At 48.0% G+C, this 15,041-nt stretch overlaps 1 protein-coding gene across 1 annotated transcript in view; it reads left to right on the top strand.

The window, feature by feature from the left end:
- The window catches only part of LOC138567279 (uncharacterized), a 215,709-nt gene that overhangs the window by 147,573 nt on the left and 53,095 nt on the right, over positions 1-15,041 (top strand). The window lies entirely within an intron of this gene.

Below are 15,041 nucleotides of genomic sequence, written 5' to 3'. Positions count from 1 at the left end.
TTCCCGTCAATGTTAAAGGACGTGTATTCAGGGCCAAGTCTCTTGAGGCTACGTGTGGTGCCCAAGATAATGAGCTCGGTTTTGTCGTCATTCAGGCAGAGACCATGCGCGGCCATCCATGCCTGAATGATGATGTAAACTCTATTTACCAAGGCCAAATCCTTGTCATAATCCCCAGAAAGTGGTAAGAGAATCTGAGTATCATCTGCATAGTTAGTGTAGGTGATACCAAGATGGTCCAGATCATCGAATAGAGGCTTGGTAAATATGTTATACAGAGTAGGTGAGACACACGATCCCTGAGGCACTCCACAAGTGATGGGGATAGGGTCTGCAGCTGCTGAGGGAGAGAAGACTCATATAGTCCTGTTGCTGAGGAATGATTCTATCCAGACTATGGCCTCCTTTGAAAAATGTGCTGCTGAATCCAAGTGGTTGCATAAGACCTTGTGGTCCACCAGGTCAAATGCAGCTGAGAGGTCAAGGAGAAGTAGAGCTGATTTTCCTTTGTCCCTGAGCTCATCAAACCTTAAGATCAATTAGCAGTTTCCGTGCCGTGTTGTGGCAGAAAACCTGATTGGCGAGCTCCTAGGAGGTGGTTGAGCTCCAGATACTTCTGTATTTGCAGATATGCCACCTGATCTAAGATTTATAGGAGGAATGGCAAAGTGGTGATAGGCCCGTAATTAGTCTGTATAGTTGGGTCTAATGTCTGTTTTTTTTAAGGAGAGGGGAGTACCCAGGACTCATTAAGGTTGCTGGGGATGGTACCTGAGAAGGATGCGTTGATAAGCTTCAATATGAAATGTGCTAGGTCTCTTGCAGCATCCTTAATTAGTTGGGCTGGGCATTGGTCACCTTGATAGTTCGAGGGTTTGAGGGAAAGTATTACTTTTTCAACCTTGAGAATGGACATTTTGGAGAAGCTGAAGCCGATAGAGGGTTTGTGGGAGGTTATAGGAGTTTTGTTGAGTACAGTCGTGGTGGTTAATGAAGCTTTTTTGTGTGCGATCTTGTCCTAAAGAGTGGAGACTTTATTCGCTAGTGCGTACCGAATATTAGAAAACCAGGTTTTATCTTTAACGCAATTGTCTTGTACTGGGATAGGGGCTTCTAATTCTTTTAAAATGACAAATAATTCCTTCATGCTTGAATTGGCTTGCAAGAATCGGTTATTGTAGGTTTGTTTCGCCAAAAGTATGTCTTTTTTGTATTGGGATGATATATTAATTAGGTTGGTTTTATTTTCGGTAGAGGGTATTAACCTCCATGAAGCTTCATATTTCCTCTTTTCATTTCTCAGACTTTTCAAATGTGGGGTGCACCAAGAGTTTAGGTGGCCTTTAGGCTTACTATGTCCCAAATTAAGAGGGGCGATGGTGTCAAGACTTGTAGTCATCATTTTATTGTATTCATCTACTAGCAAATTGGGCTCCATACTGTCCGGTGGTGAGTTGAGGGTAGGTAGGGTGAGGGGTAGAAGTTTGTCGACCGTGATATTCTTTTTGATCCTAGTTAGTGTAGGTGGAGCGGGTAAAGTCAATTTAGCAGTGGGTCTTTTGGTTGCTAGTGTGAATGACAGAAGGTGATGGTCTGTCCAAGCGTGAGGGGTAATGGTAGTAATCGAGGCGTTACAGTTGTGGTCCGCCACCCAATCGAGTATTCTCCCTTTGTTGTGTGCAGATGAGTTCACTCTCTGGGTGAGGCCAAGGTCTACCAGGATATTAGCCACAATCTTTAGGGTCGTTAAAACCCAAGTTAAGATCCCCTAGCAATGGGACTTGTGACGTACTTTTTAGATTATCCGATAAAATGGTGGAGATCTTCATTAAAAGAGCAGATAGGACCTGGCGGTCTATATATGAGGTGGATGGTAAGTGTTGGCGGGGAAATCTTCATATGCCTATCTGATGCTGCACAACTGTAATCTGCATCTGAAGCACCAGAACACACATTTATTTAAATGAATATAGCGCACATCAGCCCTTGGGCATCGCAGCGCTGTTACAGTAGGCTTACTTGGTTACAACTGATTACAAATTGTAAAAGCTGACAAAAGCTACAGTAGCAATGACCAACAAACCCCCTGCCCAACTTTCTCACCCAACTAAATCCCATTCAACAATCCCAGATTCCTTCAACCCATGTTGCTCGACATTCCTGTATGGCACCTGCAGTTCCATCAAATGCAGAAACTACAAGCGCCACAATGAAATGTGAAAACGCATGACCCTAATGCCCCAGGAGCCCATCAGCTGCTCAAATACACACAGACCGTAAGGGCTGGTACTACAAAGTCACCTCTTCACACAAACCTGCTGCATGAAAAGGTGGCTCACCATTCAACTTATTCAGCAGGAACCAGCTTTAAAACCAAACCGGGTGCCCTGAAACGCAGCACGTCTTGCTCGCAATTCTAATGACCAGGCGGTCACTAGCCCACAACAGTCTCTGCAAGTGATCACAGAGCAGGCTCTCTGGCATACTTCACTTACATGACCAAATATACAAAATGAGGCGCTTTAGCACGAGAACATGAAGTACATGGATGCGCAGTGTGAAAGGGTAATAACTGGTCCTTGAGTTTGAAATCATACGAATATATTTCGTTAGCATGTATTTGTTTTCCACAGTGCCACGCTGTCTGCTCTTTATTACTTCTAAAATTAAGTATGCATTTGGCTGAAGATTGTGGCAGTGATTTACTGGCAGTTTGTAATATGCAGCATTCGGCTTCGTTCAGCGCAGCGCAACCCCACCCACCCCCACCATGACACGACTTTATGACTGGGGGACAGATACATGTGACACACTTGCGGTGTGAATGCAGTTTGTAATGCAAGATGTTTTTTCATCGGTACGCGTGAGATGGAGGTTACGAGACGGGCAATGCACATCCATGTTACTTGCACCGATGTGGATGCAAACGTTATCTGCAGACTAAGAGTGAAGGTCCGTAACTCATGACCTGGCGTGTGCTTGCTGCACTGCTTTACTTATCTGAGCAAACACAACTGAGTGCATCTACCCCCGCTGGGGCTCTCTGACCCTCCTTGGTGCCCCACACCCTATTCAACCTCTGTCCTAACCGGCAGATCAGATCGGACGCTGACAGCTGATCTGATAACTAACGATGACCAATGACCTGCATGAACCTGAGCATCAGCAGCGCGTGACGGCAATACCAACCTTCCCGCCTCTGTGCTGCTCAGAGACAGTGGCGCTCGCTTACTGTGGAAGACTCGATACCCTGTACTTGGCCCGAATCCCTCTCAGTCCAGTGTCATTGCAACGCGTCATCTCTGTCCAAATGACCACACGCACTGTGCACTACCAGGCCCCTGACTTGAAGCAGCAGCAGGCCAAAGCAGGTGCGGTTCTAGTGTTCCTCAGCACAGTGTGCAGGAAGCGCTAGCCACACCCCGTCCCTCACAGTTCATGCTCACTGTTGCATGTGAACCCCTCCTGGGAGCATGGTAGCTCCCAGGATGTTGTAATGGGTCACGTGGCAGTAGCCACGCGACCAACACAATAAAAGAGGCGAGCCGCTTCCGGCTCGCCAGTCACTCCCATTCTGGCTCCAGCGTCGTCCCTGTTCTGCACCAGGCTGGTGCTGCGCTGTTGGTGCTGGGCCCACGGACGGGGCCCAGCTTAAGGACGGTGCCCCTGCCGGGCAACGCCGTCCGGACGGTGCCCCTGCCGGGCAACGCCGTCCCTGTGGGTCCCCCAGCCATGTGAGGCGGGTTGGGGATGCGACCCGGCCTGGGTGCCCCCAGAGCCGGGGCCGCGGTGGCCAGGTGGACCTGGCCACATGTGTGGAGCTCCCGTGTCCCGGCGCGGGTGGGATGAGCCCCCACCCCTGAGTACGCGGCATGGGCGCCGCCAAGTGTCTATGTTGTCGGGTGCCACCCGACCCGAGTGTGGGGCTGCCCGGTGGACCGGGATAGCCCCCAACAATGGCGACGAGGAAGTCGTCCCCGTGTGCCTGGAAGACGCTTGCGGTGGCGGGCCCGTATACGACTGGGCCCGCAATGGAAGGTTGGCAGGCTGCCCGCCCATCCCCCCGACGGAGACGGAACGGGTCGGCGGCTGTGCCGCGTGGAGGGATGCGGGCCCATCTCCAACGGGGCCCGCCAAGAGGAGTTTGCGGCCGGGCCACAACGAAGGGAGGTGGCCCCGAGAAGCGCAGCTGTTTGTTTCCCCGCAGGGAGGAAGATGTGCGGCGGTGGCTGCGTGAGCTGCTGCCCCCCCCCTCCCATCTGGGGGGAGGACTGGCCCAAGGAAGGAAAAGGTCCGCGGCATCGGCCGCATATCGGGGGAGGCCGTCTTTCCCCTTCCCCCAGAGAGGGGAGTGACAGTGTCCTGCGGCGTCGGCCACATAGAGAAGGAGGCGGGCCCAACACCAGCTGGGCCCGCAAGGAAAACATGGTGGGCGAGCGGCCCGCCCGTCCCCCGAGGGACCCGGAAGATGTTCGCGGCATAGGCCGCGTGGGTGGCTGCACCCCTCCCCCACCATCAACAGGAAGGGAGAGGGCGCCCGCGAGCGGTGCAGTGGAGGACCAGCACACGCGGTGTCGCCGGATGGAGAGGCGAGCGGCCCCTCCCCCAGCATGCCAGCTGGCCGCCCACCACAGCGCGGCTGCCCCCATCGGCCCGCAGAAGAGGGACACATGAGGCGGGCCCAAAACCAGTTGGGCCCGCGCGCAAAAAAAAAAAAAAAAAAGATGTTGCAGGCCCGATTCCAACGGGGCCTGCAAATGAGAAGAACAAAGAGAAGAGCGGCGCACATCGCCGCATGGGAAAACTGGTGCGGGCCCGACTCCAACTGGGCCCGCGAACGAAATAAGACCGGTGCCGCCCCCCTGCCCCGCTGTGAGGAGGAAGGTGCGGCTCTGCCGCAACAAAGAAGTGAAGCCGTCGGCCCCTCCACCACCCCGGGCAGAGAGCAGCGAGGTGGCTGCTGTGATACTGGCCAAACACAATGCCAGCAACCCCCATGTGAAAGGGGAGGTGCGAAAGGGCGGGTTTGCCCCCTGACTCTGGACTTGGCCGATGTGGCCCCTGGGTTTTCCCAGGTGCGGCTTTGCCGGCCCTAAGTTGTGAACTGAGCTGTCCTGAAAAGCTGCCCATGGATGATGCCGGACTGGTCTCCTGCAGACCCGCAGTTGCTTAATGTGGACTCAGTAGCCACCCCCATGAAGACTGGGATCCTGCTGACCCTGGACGTGCTTAAAACGGCCCATTCAAGTGGCGGTGGGAAGCTGTGATCCTGCATATTGTGGCCATGCTTTAAATGGTGCCAGGGGGGGATCAACAAGGGTGGCGTTCAGCAATAGTGAAACCACTCACCCAGGTTAATAAAGGGTGTATTAGTAGAGTGGTTGTAGGAGTAGTAGTGGGTAATTAGCGGGATGTGTTTTGTTTTTGTTGTTTATTAAAAAATGGAGTGGTGTTGCATGTGAACCCCTCCTGGGAGCATGGTAGCTCCCAGGATGTTGTAATGGGTCACGTGGCAGTAGCCACGCGACCAACACAATAAAAGAGGCGAGCCGCTTCCGGCTCGCCAGTCACTCCCATTCTGGCTCCAGCGTCGTCCCTGTTCTGCACCAGGCTGGTGCTGCGCTGTTGGTGCTGGGCCCACGGACGGGGCCCAGCTTAAGGACGGTGCCCCTGCCGGGCAACGCCGTCCGGACGGTGCCCCTGCTGGGCAACGCCGTCCCTGTGGGTCCCCCAGCCATGTGAGGCGGGTTGGGGATGCGACCCCGGCCTGGGTGCCCCCAGAGCCGGGGCCGCGGTGGCCAGGTGGACCTGGCCACATGTGTGGAGCTCCGGTGTCCCGGCGCGGGTGGGATGAGCCCCCACCCCTGAGTACGCGGCATGGGCGCCGCCAAGTGTCTATGTTGTCGGGTGCCACCCGACCCGAGTGTGGGGCTGCCCGGTGGACCGGGACAGCCCCCAACACTCACCTGATTGGGGGATGGTGAGCGGTTACCGAGCCTCTGTCCGAACTGATCAGGAACTAACTTCCCTCACGTGTTTGGCTTTAATAACTATTCTGTGTACATTATACATAATTGCATTCAACATGTGGAAACCACGTTTGACCACACCATATGCCTTCATCCCTCACCAAACTGCTGGGGAAAACTCCTGCCATCCCGGTTAGCCAGTCCAGCCTTGCTAACTTTCCTGTTCTGTCCGGTCCTATTTTTCTTTCCTTGAACTTGCCCTCATTTCTTCCTCCTTTCCTTCAGCTGCCTCCCCTTCCAATTATGTGTCTCTCTCGCCTCTGGTTTCCTCTCGATCACCTTTCTCTCTCCTTTCCTCTCGTCCGAGTACCCTGAAAATGGCAGACAACTATTCCTGTTCTAGGGAGAAGTTACAGGCCACAGTGCCTGTCTCTGTAATATCAGCGCTTCGTCCAACGACATTTTTTTCCCTGAATCTTGAACCTTCGCTCCCTGCCTCCCTTCCTTCATCACAGAGCTCTATTATGAGCCCCGGGCTAACCGCTGCATTGACCTCTCAGCTGTACTTGCTGAGCGGCTAATTGTTCTCAAGCTGTAGGTTTTGTGCCCCTCCCAACCGCAGGCATGTCTCAAGCCCCACCAGGGGCCATACCCCACAGATTGAAGAACGGTGCACATTTACTGTTGCAAAGTTATAATTATAACATTTATGTAGCAAAACATTGTAATGCCAGTAATCTTTATATGTATGGCTGCAGCATAAGGTTAAAATAAGGTAGATATGTTTATTTTTGCTGTGGGACATTGGGAGGCCAGTTTGAGGTGGCTCTGCATTCTAAGCAGATCAGATTTAAATTCACTTAACCGTATAGAAAGCACAATATGCAAGATGGTTTCGTTTTTCTCCATTCATGCTCTATTTCTTGCCTCTAATGTGACTTGGGATACACAGAAATCTGTTCCATTATGGCTTGCTTTTAATAGTCTTTTGCACTCTGGAATGTTGTTTGGCCAGCTTTGCCACTCCTATTCGGTCCTTAATTATAAAGTCAACCTGTCCAGCAAACCAATGGCAAACCAAGAACACTGCATGATTTCAAGCTTATTCCTGCATTTTTAAGCATGGGACCTGGGCTCAAGATCTTTGTGTGGATATGTTTTTGCCTTTGACTCTTGACTGTCGGTTGTTCAATTCCTTATTGACCTGTCACAAAGATCCCTCTACAGCAAACCAGCTTTCATTGATCGTTTTGCTTTGCACATGAGCATTCCTTCTCCCAATACATCATAGGGTGGTATTTAAGAAAAGGGAATTTTACAGAACACTACTTTTCCCATTAAACCCCTTTCATGTTGCTATGTACTTGGAAGTTACACTATACAAAGTTTCAGCATACATAAGCTTCATACATAAAGTATTTGTAAAGACGTGTCAAACATTCTTTTATTACACATTTTCATGTATGTGTGAATCCTTATTTTAGTGATAAAACTGTGTTAAAGTTTTTGTTGATATCTAATCTTAATACTTTGCACAAGGGTAAGATGTGGTTTCTAAATGTTCTGAGGGGTGGGGGATGGTAGGCACCAGACAAAATTGTTGTCCAATATGACAAATGTTGACAAATGTCTGTGAGACATTTTGGGAAAGTTTCACTAAGTGTGGACATCCAACTCCCTCTAGTTCCTTGCATCGGGTATAGCACTATTATCCCCCACAGCCCTCAGTGAGCATTTTGAACACATCTGGGGTGGATGGTAGCGTCTGGCAAGCGCAGTATGATGAAATGCACTCCTACATAAGTTTGTGACAAAACAGCAGCTTTCTGGTTCAAATGTGTATTTTCAACCTGGAAGCTATCAAACATTTGTCTCCCACCTGTACAACAGTTGAAAAAGTATAACACTACTTGTGGCATGGTTAATGAAACCCGGTCCTGCGGGATGGAATCTGTGCATTTGCACTTCTCTGCCATGATAGGATTCTATAGTAACATAATAGTGTGATAGGGTATCGGGTAATTATGTCCCCATACATAATGTTGCTGGGAAAAGCCATTGGCAACATTATAACATTATACATGGTGATATTATGTATGGGGACGGGTTGCGGGGATGTCCCCTGCTCCCCTTGTAATGTAACAAATAAAATCTGGGGGTTGCAGGGGTGTTCCCCCACATGATAAACGTAATGTCAATGCAAAAATAAAAAAATGTTGTCAGACATTTTTGCGGGGACATTACATGGAACCCCTGATATAGAGCCTACAGATTTGGATTTATGTTGGAACTTGCTTCTGCACGAGAAAGCACAACATTGTTAACGGATACGATAGAAATTCACTGCGATTAGTTCTTGGAGACAGAATCTATTAAGAACACATCCATGTCAAACCATTTTTATTAAGGGTTTTCAGGCATTTTTTTCCATTATCTTCCTCTTAAACAACTTTATTGGATTTCCTTGTAGTGTTTGTCAGCATCTGTGCTTGTGACAACCTTACCTGCGAAAGGGCATATAATAAACAGTTAATACATTATTCCTGCCTCGCATAATCAGAGGTGTTTCAGAGTTTTATGTCCGTCGTAATACATTGTATACATGTTTGCACATCACATTCATTGTGATACAATATGTCCTATACATAGTATCTTTTAGATTGACTCAACCACTCCTCTTCAGTTTCTTAACAGCAGAATACATCTTCTGACTGGCATATTTAGGTCATACACTGTACAATGGATGCCTCTTAGCTTCAAGTCCCAAAAGAAGTGGGCAATTATTTTGTAATTGTGCCATGATAGGTTGAGATCTTGTGCAAGCAAGCTCCTTCTCACCGAGCTCTCATCTGCATTATCATGTTATGCCCGTTTTTTTTTTCTCGATCTGGTCCATAGTTTTTAGACTTGATTTCTACACTGTGGCCTGGCAGACAGATGTCCAGGAGGCCAACCTACTTGGTGAAAAGGGACAACTCTGGGCGCTCTAGCAAAAACCAATTAAGGTAGCATGGAGGGTGGGCAAGGCTAAGTCGCAGGGTTGAGTGAGTGAGACTTGCAAAGGTTCCTCAATGAGTCCACAAAGCAAGTAATCAAGGTTTACACTTAAACAGATCATTATAAAAAATACTAGATTTATTTGTGGCTGAGCAAACACTATATAAATGACTATAGACAAGTAATACTAGCACACACTTATAATAAAATGGATATGTACAGACCCTGTAGCCAGTGCAATACAATCATAATCCCATGTCCCACCCCTCACACTATGTGAGGGTTCAGAAATGTGAGGCGGACAACATTTGGGAAGGTTTTTCAAAAGATGCTATTTTAATAACTCAAAAGATTGGATAAAAGCCTGACTATCCCTAGCCTGATGAGGATTTCCCTGCCTATCCAAATAAACTAAAGGAAACACTCTAACAAAAGGTTTCTGTCCCTCATACGTACACATATAACAAACTTAACAAGGCAACATGTGCCAGTTCCAATACAACAGAAATAAGTTAGGTTCACAACCTGGTAACTTTATCTCCTTGTAACCTGGATGAATTACCCTTCCCCAGATTCAAGCAGGATCGTTCAACAGTTCCAAAAGGATAAGGAAATACTGTCTCACAACAAAGTTCCAATAACTTTCCTTTTGTTCCAACTTGAACTCCACAAACGCTTCACAATGTTCAAGAAGTAAGGTTTTCCTCTTTCCACTTGTGATAAGGAGCTCAATACAACTTCTTCTTATGAAACAAGATAGCTCATTAGGATTAACCAAAATGTTTTTGTCAGGATAATTTTGCAATAGTTCACAAAATACAATAGTGGTTCTGCCACTTGAACACTTTGCACCACACCACAGTACTTCAATATTTCCAGCCAGTCCACTCACCTACCATGTCTACCACTAAAAGATACCTTGTCCCTGTGTGCTCTCGTGCAAGGACAAATGTAACTTCTAACTACAAGTACCTCTGTGGTAAAGAGTTGTTTACAACAATTTAGCAATGGCTTTTGCTTCACAACATCAAGTTTGACTACTTCTTTTAGGAAGACAAACCCATTGGTGCTGTTTGTTACACTTTTGTGATTGCCAACTGCAATGCAGGTTATGCTCCAGTCCACCTGAATATCTTCTGTGAGAAGCCCTGCCTTCTTGCTACTCGTTTCCCCACTTCCACAATGACCAAATGCTGACAATGTTTTTCTCTCACGCTTGCACTTTTTTGTCTTCGACAGTGTGGGTTTAAGCCAGTTCCTCTTATAGCCTCTTTTACACACTAGCAATAGGATATACAAACACTTGGATTCTTAATTGTCCTCACTTTTGGTTTTGGCAATCCTTGTTTGTATTAGTTTCTCATATTATTGCTTTCTCTTGTGGCTGGCAATTATTCTGACCCAGATAAATACAATCACACCTTTCTAGTCTCTTTGTCGAGTTATTTTTCTGCCACCTTCTCTTTGAGTCGACTTGATTTTCAAAAGAAATATTAATTTGCTGTACATCACATCAGTTCGGTAGTCAAAATGTTTGTTTTGCCACTTCACTCTCTTTATATTTGTTCTGTACTCAATACACCTGGACTTGTCCAGAGGGCGATCACGGAGCGCTCCAGTGTCGCAATACTCTAGTGAAATCGCCTGATCTAGTGTGCGCATCCGTTCGCTCTGCTGCCTCCAGGTCTTCCACCTCTGCTGATCAGCGTGGCCCGGCAAACTGCTTCTTTCGTTTTTCCACAGCCCGCGCCGGTCAGAAAAGGAGCTCTCCTCGCTCCAAAGGCCCTCCGATGCTCGCCTACCACCGGAGCCAAACTTACTTTGGGGGAAGCTTTCAAACCTTCCGCTTCGCAACCTCTGCTATCACGGTCTCAGAAAGAGACTGACCCTCTCAGGGCCGGCATCCGTTCGACACATGACTGTGGTTCTAGTGTCCACGCTCTCCTCCAGCTTCTGCTTCCACTGCAACATGGAGGTACCAGGACTACTCCACCTCCTGCTACTGTTCTCTATGTCCTGCACCGGAGAGGGGCCTTGTATGCCTCCCGGTCTCCCTCCATTGTGGGTCATTAACACTATTAAGCAGCATCTTGCATTTCGTGCCTCTGCAGCCCTCTTCTTTGTCCCAGTACTTTGGACATTGCAGAACTTAGTCCCCAATGTTCAAATCATTTATTCTAATGGAAATATAATTACCAAATATATTTCTCTCCTTTAATTATATCATAATGATTCAAAGAAGGGTTTGGCCTTGCAGGGGAATTAGGGTTTTCATAATCTAAATTGTTAATATTTGAAGACTTATCTTTAATATTCCCCTGGGGGTCCTAGGAGCTTTCACCTCTATGAATGTCAGTGATTGCAAAAGGGGGTTTTCTACTCCCAATACATATTCCGGTATCACTGATATTTCCTTCTTTAAGGAAGACAAATACTGTGTGTCGCCCAACAGAATCCTTCTGTTACTCTGGGGCCCTTCTATTCTCAGGTGATCATCGTGGCTAATACCACCCCCGTGGTCAGGATCAGGAAGCAACTGCCTTCCCCAGGCCACGTGGGAGGAGACATTAGTTTTGGGCTTTGTGAGGACTCTGCAGGATTCATCACAAATACTGAACGAGAAGGCAGTGATTATTTGCAATGGCAGTCCACAAGAATACAACCCTAACTTTAGAAAGCCCAACCCTAAGTTGTCTGGGGCCTTTTGCCCAAAAGGTCCACAAAGTTTCTAGAAGATTTGGGAGCTGGGAAAAAGTTAGGAGGAGGGTCTTGCAGATGGGATAAAGGATCCAAAAGTCAGAAGAGGACGCATTGTAGAGAATAGAACTGTTCCTGGCTTTCAGAGGGCTTTTGGCAGCAAGTTCTGTCAAAGCCAAACAAATGTAAAACTTTTGTTCAAAACCTTCACAGGTGTAGATAAGGGTTCAGGTAAGTATTGTTGTAACTGACCCCTGTACTCTGGTTTCTCTACAGACATGGCAGGTTGTTGGAGGGTCCTCAGAGATCAGTTTTTCTGCCATTGATTCCGGTCCCAGGAGTTGTGGGTGCAAGACTAAGTTCCGGTCTGGTCCAGGAGCTGGTGTAACCTGTTTCAGTGGATGAATGCAGACCACACCGATGCAGCACTCTTCCAGGAACCTGACCAGACACAGGAAAGCCGGTTTCAACAAATGCCACCAATACACAGCGACAGGAGGGGAACATAGCTGTCTCAGTCAAGAGTCAGCCTCCTATCCGCATTGAGGCTGGAATGCTGAAAATTTGCAGGAGGGACTCTTGTAGAACAAGCTGAGGGTCCACAAAGTTCGAAGCCGATACATGGGATCACAAAGGCTCTACCGCGGTAGCCCAAACTGCAGTTGGTCAGTCCACAGGATGGTTCTAGGAGCGCCTCTGAAAACTCGAGCAGACATTGGGAATGGTTGGTCCCACCACTCCAAGGGTCGAAGTACCACGAAAGGCCTTCTAAAGATCACCAGGCCGACAGGGCTCCAAAGGGACTGCAGCAAGAGTTGGTTTGCTAGGCCTTTCTTGGCACGGGTTGTCCAACATCTTCCCAGATGGGCAGGATACTTGGCTCTCGCAGGATCTCTGGTGCATGGCTGCAGGACTCTGCTTATCCAGAAACTCGGGTGAGACGGAAGCGTAGCCCACCCAATGGATGATCTGCACCTCACACACACCCATCAGGACCACTGATGGTGAAACACATGCATACTCTCTAGACCAGTGGTCTTCAAACTTTTCTATCCCAAGCCCCCCGCCCCTTTGCGGAAAGGCTTTCAAGTTGGGCCCTCCACCCCATCTCCCCTGGGGCATTGAGGTTGCTGGCAGCATACAAATGTTACCTACTATGGGTGGGGTTTATACAGTATAACTCGGCAGCAGACTCTCTCTCATCACTTTTTTAAAATCCTTGTCACTGCCTCCTTCTCTATTAATTCCTTCCGTATCACACTTCTTCCTTATATGTTCTTTCCCCTACTTAAGTCTCTCCTGTTTTCCCTTCTTTCTTTACTGCACCTGTTCTGTCTCCCTTCTTCCTCTCTGGACTTGACTGCTATTCTCTTGTTCTGTCACTTTACCACTTGCAATATCACTTTCCTTCTCATCCTCTCAAATTCAGTCTCTTATTGCTCCTCCTTGCACACTTCCCACTCCCCATTCTACTCCCCATTCTGTCATTCCTCTTCCTCCGGATCTCTTATTTCTCTAGCCCTGCACCCATTTGGTCTGTTCACTCTCTAAATGTGTATCCCGGCTTCCTAGCCTTCTTGATGTGTGTCGTCTTTCGATCTCTACTGCGGTTTCTGCTCTCCCTATCTCGGCTCTCTTCTTCCCTTTGCTTTCTGTCTCTCGGTTTCTCTCCTATTCTGCGTGTCTCCTTTTCCTGTTCTGTCCCCACTGTTCTATTTTATGCTCTCATTTCCACATTCTCATCTTTAAATCTTCTGCCCTCTCTCACCCTGTGTAAATTCTCTCTCCATTCTCTCTCCCACTATCCTCCTCTTTCACAGTCTTCCCCCGCCCCCAGGTCTGTATGGTTTCCTTTCCATTTTGGCACTTTGTCTCCCTCCCTTCCTCTCTTCTGTCTCCTTTTCTTTCAAACTCCCTTCACTCCTGCACCGACTCACCCCCTCCCATGCTGTTCAACTCCCATTCCTGTTCTGTCTACACTTCTCCCTCCTATGTCTTTCTCTGCCTCCTATTCTGTCTCTCATTCTCTTACTCCTTTCCTGTTTCAGTACACCCTCTCATCCATGAAAGTAGCTCCATGCTTAAAGGCATAATGCAAAGGCAGTGCTTCATGCAACACAGCCAAAGGGTCTGTGCAGTGGCAAGCTCTAGCTTTCCATTCTGCCTTTCAATGAGGTTCTCCTTTCATGAAGTGGACACAGCATGGAAAGGTCCACGCAGAGTTTACTTCATGAAAGTAGCTCCTTACTGAAATGTATAATGCAAAGTCAGCGCTTGCCAAAGTGTCTGTATTGTGGCTAGCACTGACTTTGCCAACTGCCATCCAATCAGGTGCTCCTTTTATGAAGTGAACACAGCATGGAAAGGTCCATGTCGCCGAGTTAACTTCTTGAAAGTAGCATCTTTCTAAAAGGCTAAATGCCTTTGCGTTGCTGCGACACTTCTGAAAAATGCTGATCGTCTTTTAATTGTTAATCAATCTGTGGTAATGGCGACACCCCCCCCCTCCCCCCCAGGCAGGGTGCTGCGCCCCACAGTTTGAAGAACACTGCTCTAGACTTACAGAAACCAGTTTGTGAAGTGGATTGGGACCAGACATTCCCCACCCACTTCTTGGGAGAACACACACATGGCCCTGCACTAGCACGCGAAAAACGAGGTTCCTGGGCAGTGCATGACCATAAAAGGAATTTCCTGGCGAGGCAGGAAGAAGGCCAACAAACACAATTGCCAAAAGAACCAGCAAAAACCTTGTGGCACTGCCATGTTGGGACACTCGCCACAGTTAGTAGCCCAAGGCGGTAAACGTGGCAAGGCTAACAAAATGTATTGTAACAATGCAACTGCTGCCACCAGCTTGTCTTTAGGCACATGCAAAATAACCAAAAAATCCCTTTAAGTGTAGTCTAGGGTCATACTAAAGAAACCCCATTGCACTGCTTTGTGAGATGCATTGGTGGTTACCCAAAAATATAACTGGAAAAGTGAGACCTAGTTTCTCAGCATTGACAGTCTGAATGACTGGTCAGTTTCCCCCATAACAATGAGCAAAAGTGCAATTCACTTCACTGGAAAACGTCAGGATAGAGTGCACAAGCAAAAGGTGTGGGGGTCCATAGAAATGGAGGGAATGTTGCTAAAAGAGAACTTTCCAAAAAGTAGTTTGTCAAGATTACATCTGTGTTCACTTCATGTAACCGTACAGATGCCACCTTGCATTCCAATGAGTTATTTCTTACGCAGTTCTGTTTTCAAACTGCAAGATGTTTATAATCACTGTCTCCGCACAAACTTCGAATTCTTACAGCAGCAATTTGTTTTTCTGTAGATTGAGTTTTGAACTTAAACCTCCTTTTGTTGGCATTAGCGCAATAAACG

Source organism: Ambystoma mexicanum, chromosome 2p, assembly GCF_040938575.1.
Source record: "Ambystoma mexicanum isolate Mex_15411 chromosome 2p, UKY_AmexF1_1, whole genome shotgun sequence".
Taxonomy (NCBI): Eukaryota; Metazoa; Chordata; class Amphibia; order Caudata; family Ambystomatidae; genus Ambystoma; species Ambystoma mexicanum.
The sequence above is the reverse complement of the archived record's forward strand: the minus strand, read 5'-3'. Positions and strand labels throughout refer to the sequence as shown.